Source organism: Camelus ferus, chromosome X, assembly GCF_009834535.1.
Source record: "Camelus ferus isolate YT-003-E chromosome X, BCGSAC_Cfer_1.0, whole genome shotgun sequence".
Lineage (NCBI taxonomy): Eukaryota > Metazoa > Chordata > Mammalia > Artiodactyla > Camelidae > Camelus > Camelus ferus.
In genome coordinates, this window is record NC_045732.1 from 17,192,021 (window position 1) to 17,207,614 (window position 15,594).

At 38.6% G+C, this 15,594-nt stretch overlaps 1 long non-coding RNA gene and 1 other non-coding gene across 2 annotated transcripts in view; one reads left to right on the forward strand and one right to left on the reverse strand.

The window, feature by feature from the left end:
- Positions 1–184: 184 nt before the first annotated feature.
- LOC116661999 overlaps positions 185–15,594 on the reverse strand; it is a 61,156-nt gene continuing 45,746 nt past the window's right edge. Inside the window, exon 4 of the long non-coding RNA XR_004317970.1 lies at positions 185–313. This is a non-coding gene — a long non-coding RNA (uncharacterized LOC116661999). The remainder of the gene's footprint in view (positions 314–15,594) is intronic.
- Positions 10,139–10,210, forward strand: TRNAI-AAU. Its single transcript has one exon. It is a non-coding gene; the product is annotated as a tRNA-Ile (tRNA).

Consider the following 15,594-nt stretch of genomic DNA (forward strand, 5'->3'; position numbering starts at 1 on the left):
TTTGGACACCATAGTCCACTGAACTGGGTTCTCAGTTGTTGAATTAATCAGGTCTCTTTCGATTGCAAATGACAGAACCTCTATTCAAATCAGGATTGAAAGGCACTGGATACCTCAGTAAGCAACCTTCAAAGGTACAGTAAAAATAGCCCCAAGGATGGTTGGGACCAGTGACTCACCTGAATGCTGTCCTAGTTTCTGTTTTTTGTGCTCTTTGGAGAAAGCAGGAGGGGCATGTGAGAAGCGGGCCAGGGGAGAGGAGGAAGCCAAACAAGTATGCTGTTCCAAGCCAGGTCCCAGCTTCAGCCTGACCCTGCAGGGGAGCGCCAGAGAAAGCAGAAATTATAACTCAGAGTTTGCTCCGACTGGCGGCGAGGGAGGGTGGTTTTCGTAAGCCTGCACCAGGAAGCCCCCCACCCCCACCCTGGGGAAACGTGAACCTGGGCACTTCTGGCTTCACGTGTCAGAGCAAAGATGCTCCATTAGCCAATAGAATGGCGCCTTAAAGGCGTCACAGGTGTGGATCATTAAATTCCAAAGCACAGCGAAGCTCCAGTAATCCGAGAGCTGTTGTCCTAATAGAGTCACAGATGTAGACCATTAGACGCAAACGCACACAAGCTGGGCAAAGGATGCACAGAAGCGGTTCAAGTTCCCAGAGGGATATGGGTCGGATGCTTACAATGTCCACTACAAACACTATTGAAGTTATTTTTCATCTTTTATCTCTGCCTATTGGCTTCGCCTTTCCCCCAGCACACAAGTTTCCTCCATGAGTCAGGGAACGTGGCTGCCAACTGCTCTTAAGTATCATATTCTGTAGCTTTCACTACCAAATTGGGAGCTTTGCAATCAGTGCCAACCAGAAAAGGCATCAGGAAGAACTTACATTGTCCTGGTTTGGGTCCAGTGGCCACTTCTCTACCAATGAACTCTAGCTTTGGGAATAGGGTGATATAAAAACCTGGTGGCCCTAAAGAGCTACATTTGAAGTAAAGAAAGAAGCAGTTTCTAAGAGAAGAAGGGCTGTTACCGGAAGAAAGTAAATATCCTAGGAAGACAAAAGAACATTTGGTTGGAGGATGGAGCCGTCATGGCCAGAGTTACGTGTTCACTGCCTGAAGGGCTGATCAGTGCTCTACATAGACATCCTATTTCAGGTTACATCCTCGCTATGGCTGGGGGCTGCAGGCACCAGTTTCTGGCCACAAAAATAACAATGAAAGAGATTATAAATTGGGGGAAAAAAATCTCAAAAGGACGCCCTGTTGGGATAGATATAAACATGAATTCATAATAATTTAGAATAGATTTTAAATGAACATGAATTCAGTGTTCATTAATGTAGTCCATTGGATTCCTATGTATGGACTTCCCTGTTAAACTCAAAAGGTATTTCAAAGGCAGGAAATACAGCTGGAGGAGAATTGGACCATTTTGACTGTCTAAATTTATCTCTTAGCCTGATTTTTCTTTGTGTGACTTAATAATTGTGATGCTTAGTAATGCCTAATCCGACGAGAGCCTCACCACCAGTATCTCAGAGGTGAGATACCTGCTTGTATTTCTCCAGTTTAAAAAGATTCCATCTTTGTTCATTTAGCATCCCTTTCAACCTATATCCCCACTTCTGTTTATCAAGCATTTTTAGCGTAACATGTTCTGATATTAGCACAGCCTTGCATGAATATTTCGGTGTGCTGAGGGACAGCGTTGTTATCAAGCATCAGCAGCTGCTGTTTATTGGTGATAAATGAGTTTTGTTCCATCGAGAGCAATTTCCCTGGTTTTTACTCTATTATCTAGGTAGAGATGAAGGATATAATATATCCTTAAAGCGGTACTCACACAGTTATCCAGCTAATGAGGCATTGTGGAGAGGGCTTGTGGAGAGAGACAGAGAGAGAGGGAGAGGAAGAGAGAGGGAGGAAGTGGGGTCGGGGTGGTAGAAAGAGACACAGGCACAGAAAAAGAGAGAGAGACATAAAGACAAAGAGAGACAGACAGAGAGACAAAGACACACACAGAGGATGGAGAGAGGTAGCCAGAGAGGAGGGAGGGAGGGAGAGAGAGAGAGCACAAACCAGAGGCAGAATCTGAAAATACCGTGGCTCTTCCACTGTGTATCAATCTCCAGGGCTTTGCTGTGCTATAATTTGTAAGGAAATATTATCTGACTTGGGAAGGTGGCGAATCTTTAGTATTTATAATGAACACGTTTCCAGGATTGTATTTCATAATAAGATGGGTGCTTCTGCTGCTGTTTGGAGTTAGTCTCCCTAGTATTGACAGCAGAGGCTTAATTCAATGAGTAAATTCATACCTACATGTTGGCAGAGGCATCGCTGTGTTTACCTCTGTCGAACATGGAATCGAGGGAATTAGGTGGAAACAGTTCATCAGCCTGGGCATTCGCATACACTGTGTGCAGGGCAGAGAAGTGTCACCCGTTGCAGGAATAAGTTTCAGGAAAATGGAGTCGTCTGCAAGTTGGCTGCTAGGAGATCAATTCAACAAACGTTTCTTGAGCATATGCCACATGCCAGACCCCATGCTACATGCTTGGGATTCCAAGGTAAATCATAGTTCTCACTCTCAGCAAAGTACATAGATTATTTCAAGTCCTCGTGGTGCATACTGTGGTGGGACTGAACTTATGAGGCTCTGGAAATACAAAAGAGAGTTATCTCATGTCTCCTGGGTGGTGAGCACGGGCCAGGGCAATTTGTAGTTCAAAATACAGCAAAGATGGGGAGGTTGGCGGGTCAGGATGGGCTACATGGAGACCACGAATCCAAGATTTGAGTTACCTGGCCTGAAGGATATCCTAAGTTGTTATCCTTAATGCTGTTCATCAATGGCTGTCCTGATGCTGGTCAAGGTAATGCTTTTCCTTAGTGGTTATCGTTAATGCTGGTTCATAATCGTTGTCCTAATGGTGGTTAACATAACGCTTACCCTGGATACACTGGTCAATAGTAGTTACTCTTAACGTGGGTCGGTGTAATGCTTATTCTTACGTTACCCTAAATGCCGGTCAGAAATGGTTATCTTTAATGATCATCTTTAGTGATAGTGAACAGTGATTGTCATTAATGCTGGTCAACAATGGTTAACCTTAATGCGTGTCCCTAATGATTATATATTATTGTTGGTCAGCAACCATTTATGGCTTCCTCTACTTTCTGGTCACATGACAGTATGTGCTTCCTGGCCCTCTTATAGATGGGTGGTTTCAGGTGACTAATTCTGGCCAAGGCATTGTGACTAGAAGTGATATGTGTCGCTTTCAGACCAGACGAGAGTTTAATCCCTGGAGTGGCAGCCTCCAGAGCGCTCTTTCCCTCTTGGATGGTGATCAGTAACATCTGAGGTGGTAGCTGCTCCATTAGCATGATCATGATGAGCAGAGCAGCCCTGTAGCCCTGCAATACACATGTAACATGAAGGATAAATAAACATGGCTAGTTTCAAGCCACTGAAATTTGAGTGGCCTTTGTTCCTGCAGCAGAACATAACCTATCTTGACTGATCTGGGGACAATGGCTGTCAGAACCAGTTGCACATTGGATTCACCATTGGAGCTTTCAAAAGATGTAAATATCCATGTTTCACTGCAGTTGGAATACAATCCATAGGTCTGAGTCCTGAATATCATCACTTTTTAAAATTGAGTTTTAAATGGAATTAAAAAAAAAAAGCAAATAATGAGTGGCTAGAATGTAAACTTCACAAGGGCAAGGACATTGTCCTGGTTACTGCTCTTTACCTGGTGCTTGGGACAGTATCTGGCACATAGTAGACAGTAAACAAATGTTTGTTAAATGAATGAATATATGAATAAATGAATAAATACAGTCATACCTAGTTGATTTGATTTTCCTACTCCCTGTGCTATCTACTCAAACCAAACCCATTACCTGGGGTCCTCTTCGAAAAGGATGCTCTGCCTTGGTTACTCTGCCTACATTCTAACACCTGGATTTCTGCATATGTGTCATTCCACCACTGTTCTGAGCCTGTGTTTGTTACAAGTCCTGGAACACTGATGATTAAGATGTACAGATGTCTGCACAAAGGCCATGGACCATTATCTTACTCCCATTACCTGTGTCCTGCCTGCTTCTGGCTTCTCCCCCTTCCCATAGACTCAGGCTGCGCATGATCCTTCTGAGTCTGGGCACTTGCCTGGTTATATTCTTGTCTTTAATAATCCCTATGGTTCTCACACTTTATGTTTCTTTAGCAATGAGTCCTTTTTACGTAGTTCTTTACATTTCATTTCAAGCTTTCATAAACTGTATCCTGCTATATAACTGTGCTTTATAAGTTGTAGATTCACAATAGACTTGGAGTTCTTTTGCCAGTGAATTTCACAATCATGGTCTTGGAATCTGTAAGGAGGTCACAGTGAGACTTGTTTATATTGGGGGCAAAATTTTAAAAAATACTCTCTTTTATCCCATTTTTACCTCTTCTGTCAGATTATTCATCTTGACTGCTATTCCATTTCTGGTCAGAGATGTGAAAAAGAAAAATGATACTTCTAACAATCAAACCTCTCCCCAGGCTTCCCAAGTCACAGTGAACTTCTAATTGTCTGATCTTCTAAAGAACCTTTTGTGGCCTGAACTAATCATCTTGGCACTTGGATTGTGTTTAATTATGTGTCTGGTTCCTGTGGATAGTAAGTTCATTGAAAAATTAAGAGTTCCCTAGTAATTACTGTATATCCTCCACAGTGCTTCGCAGTCGAGTTGATATTCAATACATTTATTGAGTAAATACTTGAATGAGTATGCTTATTCAAGTATTATAGTAAATATATGATACTTGACTGACTGAATAATAGAATAAATTGTATATGTGTATATATATGCCTTTATTATACTCCTCAATTGGAAATTTATGGTTTATAACAAGGCCATAGTTACAGGGAAATGATCCTAAATCTTGACGCTCATGTTACAGTATTTAATCACTTATAAAAATTAAGAGTTTCCAAATTCACACACCCATCATATTCTGTAGCATCTCACCACAACTATTGGTTATGAATTTTAAGCAATGCTCCTAGCAAGACTAACGCCCAAAGTGTCAAGCATAATCAAATGTTGTCTAGTTGCACAACCCTGCTAAGCACTTACAGGAGAAAGCTCACGTGCAGTTCTATTAGAGAATGTTTAGTGTTAATGAATTTTCCACCAGAAATATAAATGCATAAATCTGCCCCCCAGCCAATCATTTCTTTCATTCTAGTAAAAAATGCTGTGCTTTAAACAAAGTGAGGGAATCTGTATAAGATCACTGGTTTTAAGATCTTTCTTAAAACCCTATTTTTAGTCATTTAATATAGTGGTTCTTTTCATACATTTTTACTTTAAAAAATATTTTTTCTGAATAAATTTTAAACTTCTTGAAAGAAAGAACAGCAAACTTCTTGTGATCAAGAATAAAATTTTCTTGGTCACCTAGAACAATGCTTAGAATAAGGGTTGTGTTCATTAACTCTTTGTAAATTGAATTAAATAATTGAATACAGGTAAGTGTGCATGCAACATTGATTTTGCATTATCTGTTATAAAATAGAGACATTAAATCAGGGTTTTTTTTTCCCTTGTACCATGGACCTCTTTAGCTAGTGAAATCTATGGCCCGCTTCTCAGAATCAATGTTTTGAAATGCCTAAAATAAAATGCGTAGATTTTGGTGGTATCAGATTCACGATGACTTGAATTTTGCCCCTGGATCACCTCATCCATGGACTCCAGGTTATGAATCCCTGCACTGGAGGCATAAAAGTCTAATGTATCAATTATGACTGATAAATAACTGTTGCCACCATGTGCACACATTCCATGGAAAATTCCGTGTAATTAACTTACGATAAAAATCTTCGAGTGGAATCAGCTTTTCCAAAAGTATCAACAACATTTTAAGTAACTTTATGTTATGAAATATGTGTTCTGACAAAAGTAAATGAGAGTATAACTAACGAATAAGTGATCTGCATAGATTTTTATGGGAAAAGGAGAATTCACCATAGACATTCCTCCTTGAAGATGGTTCAGCCTATGCATCACATACAAAATAAGCCGAAAACATAAAGATGTGTTTCTAACTACTGATGCATAATTGATATTTTATTTTTTTAATTGTGTTGGGTTTCTGTTTGTCTATGTGTTTGAAAAGGTTCCCTGGTACCTCAGTGGATACAGGTATATTGTCATGACCTAAACTGAAAACTGATAATAACCAGTTACAATCCATGGTTACTAGCTTAAGTTCGACATTTATAGTAATCCTCTGGTAACAGTATAGGGCATGATCTACATATAGTTATATATGGGTGTACACACGTGCACACACACACACACACACAGGCTCACATTCACTGGAGGCAACGTTGCATAATGGAATAAAGTTGGGATTGAAATCAGATGGATATGGCTTTGAATCCTGTCTCTTCTACTTAGTACTTCTGTGACCTTAGGGGCCTCCCTTTCTCCCTTCTTTCCTCTTCTGTTTCATTCAGAACTAGTCATGCTGTGTTTTGCTGGGTATACTGTGAATAAACAAATGGATGTGAATCCTGTCTCTCTAAAGCCTCAGTTTCTTCATATTTAAAATGAAAATTCATCATATCTATTTTATAAAATTGAGGTGAAGAATGTGATGAAATACTAAATGAGAAACAATTTATGGAATTCCTGACACACAATAGGCACTATCTAATTTCATCACATACCAAACAGGCCCTATGAACGCCTGAGGCTCTCCAAGGAAAATCTTTGTGGAAAAAGAACCGTTAAAAGAAAATGGGGGTGGGGGAGAGTTGGAGGAAGGTGGTCAAAAGGTACAAACTTCCAGTTATAAGATAAATAAGTACTAGGGATTTAATGGACAACATGCTGACCTTAGCTAACACTACTGTGTGATGTATAGGAATATTGATAACAGAGTTAATTCTAAGAGTTCTCATTAGAAGGAGAACATATTTTCCTTTTTTCTTTTCTTTTTCTTGTATCTGTATGAGAAGATGAATGTTAGCTAAACAGATTGTGGTAACCATTTCACAATATATGTAAATCAAACCATCACGCAGTACACCTTAAACTTACACCATGATGTTAGTCAATTATTTCTCAAGAAAACTGGAAAAAATAAATATAATAATGTACTTTAAAAAAAGGAAAATTGGAACTTTGGGGGTCCATATTGCATTGGAAAATGCAATATAAATGGCTTTCCCATGAGATTTTGGTATCTTTTGGAAGTGTTGACCTAGCAAAAGAGCTCAAGGCCTACTCACCCTATCCACTATGTGCATCTTTGGTTCAGCTGGTAAACCTCACTAGAGCTAAAAAGACGTGACAAACACTGATTTAAAGTAACGAAGGCTAACACAAATAATACGTATCAGAAATGTAAGTCTGTAAATGTAAGTGGTTCCCAAACTTAAGCATGAATTATCTGGGGGACCACAGATTGCTGGGCCATATCCCCAGAGTTTCAGACTTTTGCCCAAGAATATGCATTTCTAACAAGTTCTAAGTGGTGCTGATCTGCTTTTCTACACTTTGAGGAGCACGCTTTGAGGTCTAGACTTTGCCACACTACAAATAGTAGTGTAACAGAAGATCTATTGGAGTTCAGACAATCTTGCTATTTGCCAGTGGACCACAGAACATCACTTGAGAGCTCCCATTTTAAAAGGAATGGAGAAGAAAGACAGGAAGCGAGTATGGTAGACAGAATTATGGCCCCCAAAGATGTCCATGTCCCAATCTCTAGAACCTGTGTTACCTTACATGGCAAGAGAGCCTGTGCAGATATGATTAAGTTAAGTACCTTGAGATGGGGAGATTATCATGGATTATCTGGGTGAGCCCAATGTAATCGTAAGGGTTCTTATAAGGGAAAGAGGGAGACAGAAGAGTCAGAGATAGGGAAGGAGATGTCATGACAGAAGCAGATAAGGAGAAAGATGTGAAAACAGAAGGAGAGACTGGAGTGATGGGAGGAAGGGGCCATGACCCAAGGAATACAAGTAACCTCCGGACACTGGAAAAGGCAAGGAAGACAGATTTTTCTCACAGAACCTCCAGAAGAAACGCAGCTCTGCTGACACCTTTTTCTTAGCCCAATGGACCTATTTCAGATTTCTGATCCCCAGAACTGTGAGTTAATAAACTTGTGTTATTTTAAACTGCTAAGTTTATGGTAATTTGTTACAGCATCAATAGGAAACAAACACAGCAAGTAGGAGACAACCCAGCTCTTTGCTTATTTTACCCAAACAGGAGCTTATTAGCAATGCTTCAGAAGGCAATTATGTATTCTGCGCTGTAAGGATGTCAGTAAACAGTTTTCAGAATGAAGTTTCTAAGATAGTCAATGGGTCTACAGATGTGGTACCAGCCACCACTCTACTCAACAGTACCCTCTGTATCTCCTCCTCATCTTTGCTCCAGTCGACTTCTGCTCCAAGTCAGCTGCCCTGAGACTGCCAGTTCCAGTGTAGCCATATGAGTCTCAATGGGAAGTCAAGTCTGCTCTGATTCACTAACAGGAACTTCAGGTGTGTTGGTCTTATTTGCTGCCAAACCTTTCAGATCAATGAAATCCAAATATATTGTGTAGTCAGCCAAAGAAAATTGCATACACTGTTCTTGGTTAAGTTTACAGAGACTTCTCTACCCATTCCCAATTCTCAAACATAGATTGTTCAGATTGTTGTGAAAACTAAGGAAAAACAAATATATTTATGTATACATGTAATTATAAAACATATATATATATATATTTGTTTTATAATATATAAATAATATAATATATATAAATAAATTCTTAAAGAACATCTCTGATCGTCACTTGTCCCATTATAATGTATCTGGACACCTGGATCAGTGAAGTGCATGTTTTCAGAATTTTTATATGTACCCACATCCTTCATATTTACAAACATTGCTAGGTAGTCCCTTCTTTGAGCACATGCAAAATCTTACAATTCACATTTATAAAAGGCACATGACCCTCTAATATTTTGATGCTTTTGAAATAATTACGTACAATTAATGTGAAACTCTGTTTTTCTCCCAATGGTAATTTTCAAAATTCATGGTGTCCTAGATGAACAGAAATACAGGAGTATTATTTTTTTTGCTTGGAAAAAAATTATAACTAATTTTAAACATACATTTAGAATTTCCTGTGAACATTTGGAATAACACTAAATTAATAAAATGTAAACATAGATTTTTAATATTCATAGCGAAGATACACTTTATAAACACTTGAAAGCTTTCCTGCGTCTTAGAAGAGCTGAAGATGGTCTGAAGGTCTTTACTTCAGCGGTTATTGCTGATATAAAATGACAAATGTGCCTTCAGTGAAGAGCAGAGATAGGAATCTAAGTGCATCCCTTATGGAGACAAGAGTTTTCTTTAGGCGGTGGGAATGCAGCTTGTAAAGCAGGAGAGAAAACACATATAATTTTTTATTTACTGTATTGAGTCTGTGGGTTTCTCTCTGTCAGCATACTTAAGAACAAATGACCTCATTCATTGTTGCAAGTCTGCGATCTTCATGTGGCGTATAGCCTGGAATTATCCAAATTCCCCAGACTAAGCTTTGATAGGAATAAAGAGTGTGGTTCATTGCTTTCAATATGAAGATACTGAGGACATGACTTTGGTTGGATTCTAGCATTTAACGGGACGTAAGTGTGGGCCAATGTTTTCTGCCTCTCATTTGACACCAGCTGCCAGTGTGTCTATTCTAAGAATTAGGATTAATCAATGTCGTGTATTCATTTTATCATTACTTGTTCAAGTGTGGGTAACAGTCTATGCAGATTGATTTGATATTCCCCAATACGAGTCTCTTTCAAATGCAGCATAGAAAAGAGTCCTCATTTGGTATTATAAGAAAGAGAAAAAGAGAAAATTCACTAAAATTAATAGGAAGCTGGTGATATCCTTTAGAGATGCTATTGATTTCACCATTACTCTAACTTGCCATTTATTTCTAGTGGAATGGTAATTTAGGTCAATAAGTAATTTACATTCAATGAATGTTTGTTGGCAGAATGAGTACCATAAAAACATATTTGGTAGAATTGTTCCTGGGGAGAGGGGAGGGTATAGCTCAGTGGCAGAGCGCATGCTTAATATGCATGAGGTCCTGGGTTCAATCCCCAGTATCTCCATTAAAAAAAAATAAACCTAATTAACCCCTACCCTCACACACACACACACACAAAAGAATTGCTCCTCATTGGAGACTTACCCACACACAGTTCATTACGGATATGTAGTTGGCCTAAGGGGCTCATGAAGGCAAGAATGTATATGTGAGTTTGGATTTTGAAAAATTCTGTTTTGCTTCCTGTATTTTCCTTTGAACGACTTTAGAATGATTTTCTCCCGTTACATGAATGACACTTTTGAAAAGTTTCATTCCCTGCCCGTCTGTGTTGACGTACATGCCCCCTTTCATGAGACCTATATTTTCTTTATATTTCCAAATTTTCTGCCTTTATTGGTAAACCTATTACAGATCCATTCTGACACAAAGATCTTTTCACATACCACTGTAATGTCAGCATCAACACCTAAGACTTAATGTCCCTTGGTTGTCAGGTTTTTTTTGAGAACCATAATTAACTAGATGCATGCATCGTTGATGTTTACATGCAACAGATGGCTTAGCTGGGAGAAGCAGATAAATTTAGCTTCTGTTGGGCATGTATGAGTAATATACTGGAAGGAAAAATGTGTAGAAAAAAATGACTTGAATTTTCCTGTATTTTGAGAGTTTTGTAAATTCAGCTTTGGGGAACTATATCTTTTTATAATATTGAAGTTCCTTGAAGGTGGAGGTCTGGCAGATATTTGCCTTGGTGAAGAGATGACATGAACAAAGGGAAATTTGTGGCTTTGGAGTCTGGAGCAGGACCCTTGGCTAATCATGGACTCTTAGGGAACAGGTTAAGTAGCTGATCCTAAAGCACAAAAGCTAGTTATGACTCATCGTAGTTAGAGGAAGTGTTAGGTTCTCAAGACAGGATTGCTGGTAGATAAACGAATGAGTGAGTGAAGGAATGAATGACTGCCAAGGATAATTAGCAAGGGCTACTAGTCACAGTTTGTTTACAAAATCCTTTCATAATGCATTTTACTTGAACTTCATGACAAATCCATATGGTGGAAATTATTGTCCCCATTTTACAGCTGAGAAAGACAAGTGTTCAGAAAGGTACAGGTACTTATCCAACGTTCTCAGCTGGTAAATGGTGAAGGCAGAATTTAACCACAACTTTTGACTCCAAATTCCCTACTCCTGTGGTTCTAGCCTGCCATGTCGTATTGTCTATGTTCAGTCTGAATTTGAGCACCAAGGAGGATCATGGAAGGATTTCTGGTGGGATATTTGTGGGGCTGCCAGTATCCTTGAGGGCCTAACCTAGGTCTCCCTTTATTTACGGCTTATGAGAGAGGAGGCCCAACGTTCCCTGACATTGGAGAAAAAACCCTGACCCTCCCGCCCCGTGATGGCAGCAGCTTCCAACATAGAAACCAGAAGCTATCTATCTGTCTATCGATCAATTGATTGATCTATCAATGAATAATTGACACATAAAATTGTAAGATATTTAAAGTTTACGATGTGACGTTTTGATAAACGTATACATTGTGAGGGGATTCTCTCCAGCAACTCCAGGCAGGTAGAGCCATATCTCTAGAAAATAAAAACGATTCAACCATCTTCCCAGCTTAACTGTGAAACACCAAGAGGGCAGGGCGCACACCAGTCTTCTCTACAAGTGTTTCCTCAGTGCTTAGAACAATTTCTGAAGCATAGTCGTTCCTCAATAAACACACTTATCTATCACTTAGTGACTTAAAATTATACCTGAAAACTGGATGGCAAAATGAGAAGACTTTTAAATGATAAAATATTTCCATTCATATTAATGGGAAAGATTATGGTGCATTCCATTCCAACTGGATACCCCTAATTGATCTTTACAGGTAGAAAAATACTCCAGCTGAAAAGTGAAAGTAAGCTTTTATAAGTAATAAACAATTTGGAAGTAAATGAATACCTTTTGACATGAAATATCATAAAAGCTTATTATAGTTGACAAAGACGGAAGAGACGTCTTGAGAGTGGGGCGGGGTGGCAAAGAAGGGGTATTAAGGAGTCGTTCTTTATAAGGTGCATTTTTCTTTCTGCCCAGTTTATCCACTAATGTTTCAACTCTTCAAGAGATTATGGCGATTTTGCACTCAAACTGGCCTTAAAAATATCATTGCACAGAAAATCACTTACAGGTCAAAATAAAGGCTAATTTATGAGAGGACTTTGAAACATGTGAGGATACCTCATGCACCCAACAGCTTGAAGATCTTAAAAACAATTTCTGTTACTGGATACAGGAACCCATAGCAAAGCATTTGCATTCATTATGATAAGTCACACAATTCCAATATATTCCATGTGATTTTCTCTGACTAGGAAACTATTGTTTTGAGTAAATTGAAGAATGTATGTTTTTCTGAAATGGTAATGTTGATACATTATTTCTTTGGTGTACTTATTTAGTGCTTTTTAGGGTGAAAACAAACAAAAAGAATCATCTCAAAGGTGGAATAACTTTCCAAGAACTCTTAGGAAGACAACGATTAACTGACAGTCACTATGTGAAGTAAATCTGTATTTGCTGTTTGATTTAACCCTGGCTCTGAGCAAACTAGAAGCTCGAAATTGACTTGGATGATGCTGACCTCTGCTGATGAACATGCATGGCTCTGTCAAAAACTTATTAACTTTGCTTTCGTTGGAACAAAGCCCAAAAACAGTTGATCTGCTGCGTGAAGAGGGAAATGAGGGCACGGTAGGGAGAAGGGTTGGCTCCAAAGACCCCCACAGCCCAGGCTTTCCCCCCTCAGATCCCATCTGTCTACCCAGATGCCTTTCTCCTTACTTCCTTGCACCCCTGTGATTCATCACATTTTTAGTTTTGAAAGTCTCAAAAACAGCTTGAAAAGGCAATTTGAATTTCAAACCTTGGTTTAGAGATATTTTAAAAAATCTTCCTAATGTTGGTAAAAAAAAATGTACTCAACTCTTCCATTAGAGTTTAAAGGTAGGTAGATACTCTTGGAGGACTTTTAGTCTGTTTCTGCTTTTACTTTACATAATAATTACTAGTTTGAGTTATCTTTTTTCCCAGAGTAAATGCAACTCCTCATGGAAGAGCCCTTATTCTTTTTCACTGTGTTATCTCCTATGCTTCATGTACATAAGGTACTCGCATCGTCTTTTGAAAATATAAATGCAACAGATGCCACATGGAGAGACTGTAGGAAAGGCTATTTTAAAGATTTCCTATATATTTATTAATAAAGTCATGCACTTATATGCATGTTGATCTCCCAAAGAAGAATCCAAGTAGGTGGCCAGTATTCTAGATTATCTTGTTGATGTGCATCCTAAAATTAACATTAGGTTTCCAGTTTTAATCATAGCCCAATTGTCTAAGCATCATGACTCTAAGATAGATTCCATAGCTGTGGTTATCTATATTCTATCTAACGCAATGTTTTTTCAATATCTGCGTTCATTTCTGTTTACATGTCCTTTGAAACTCTCCCTGGAACCTCATGTAGATATACTTGTTTTTAGGATCCCTTACTTTTGCTTTGGGTGGTTACAGCTCATCTTGGGATCCTGGCACATTTGTCATCTGGAATTATTCTTTAACATAGCATGGAATAAATTGACCTTTAGTTTTCAATGTTTTGAGGCATCAAAATTAACTCAATCATATCACTTGATTCAACTTTTACCCGCTTACTAGTTTCTATCCTGTAGTATGGAACCAGACATTCAATGTCATAACATAAAAATTTTAGGAATCTGAAATTAGCAATATGCTAACCTCAAGGTATGCATTCTAAAATGTTACTTGAATGCTTCGAAGTTGTAAGACACATTCAATGTTCACGTTTGTTTTGTCTCTAATAAGAAAAACTTATTTTTGTTACATAAATGGTAACAGATTACATGAAGAAACAATGGAGAATTTGAATTTATAACAACAGCCTTCAAGACAGAAAGATATGCTGATATCCAAGTGAAAATGAAACATCTTTCGGTATTTGGAAAGGAAGGTAGAATTCCAGAGATTGTTTTCCTCATCAAATGAGAGCTAATAAGAACTGATGACTGAGACAGGTGGTAGAATTAACTAGGCCAACCATCCAATCATACAAGCTGACACAAATCACTTGAATGTACTTTTCAGGCTGAAAACATGGGTTCTGAAACCCATCAAAATAAATTTTACAGATGGTTTGACGAAATGTCATCATGTAGGATACAAATCATTTTCTGCACTCTTTTAATACATATTTGTTTTTTTTTAAATAAAAAGTCCATCCTAGAGGTTTCTTTTAGCTCATAATTCTACTAACAAGAGTTATCAAAATAAATCTATCTCATGTATTTCATGTTATTACCTGAAAAACACACATGTACACAATCCACCCACTTCCGCCTTGTTAGAAGGAATGAAATTGTATTTTAAAGTGTTTTGATACTGTGATGTTTTAATTACGGGTGTTAAGGATGCTCTCTGCTGAAAAAGAGAGAGCATTGGTTATACCTAACACTGCTGACCCGATCTAGCAGTTAGGGTACGAAAACATTCTGACTGGTCTCAAATGCTACCAGGGAGAAGGTTAAGTGCTGATCCTAGAAGGATCAAATATCCCACCAAATCACATGGCAGGTGCAACCCAAATGGGCCTGGACTACGTTAGGCACAGCCTGGTTAACTGTCCTACCCAGACATAATTGGGTCGGCTAATTCCCTAGACAAGAGAGGAAGACTGATTCTCATGGAACTACGTGAGTAGAATTTTCAACATACATCATTCTGGGAGAAGGGTATCCATATATTCTTTCACAGCATTTCAAGGGACATTTAGTGACTTATTCAAGGTTGATTGCTCTTCCAGCAGGAATGGAACCTGGACCCCAACCTAGTACCTCAACCCGTGGTATTTTGCATTTCCCATGACATTACACATGCCAGACAGCACTGACATACTGGTAGATGTCTAACAACTGGGTCTCCAAGGGCAAATAAAAAAGCTCTGATTTGTAGCAAATTCTCCCACGATGGCCTGTTTCAAGCTACCGATGTGGTATCGTTGTACACAGAATTGGAAAGTTACGCACAGTAGCACATTATTATATACTGTCTCCACCGTACAGATGGAATAGCAGTGAATTACTGCAAGCACAAAGGTAACAGTAAAACAATTTCAGAAGTAATGAGTTTGAGTACTACCTTTGCTTTTGATAACTTATTTCATTGTAAGTTTGTATCATTTAATATTTAAAAATAGCTGTGTTTGACCACTGGCTTGCAGAATTTCGGAACATTTCACAGTTGGCTCTCATGAGCCAGTACACCCTGGCTCCAGCACTCCACTGCCTGCTGTTTGCATGAAGACGACGGATAATGAGTCGGCACTTTAAAGATTTCATGTTAAATCTACACCTTACTCACCATTTGTT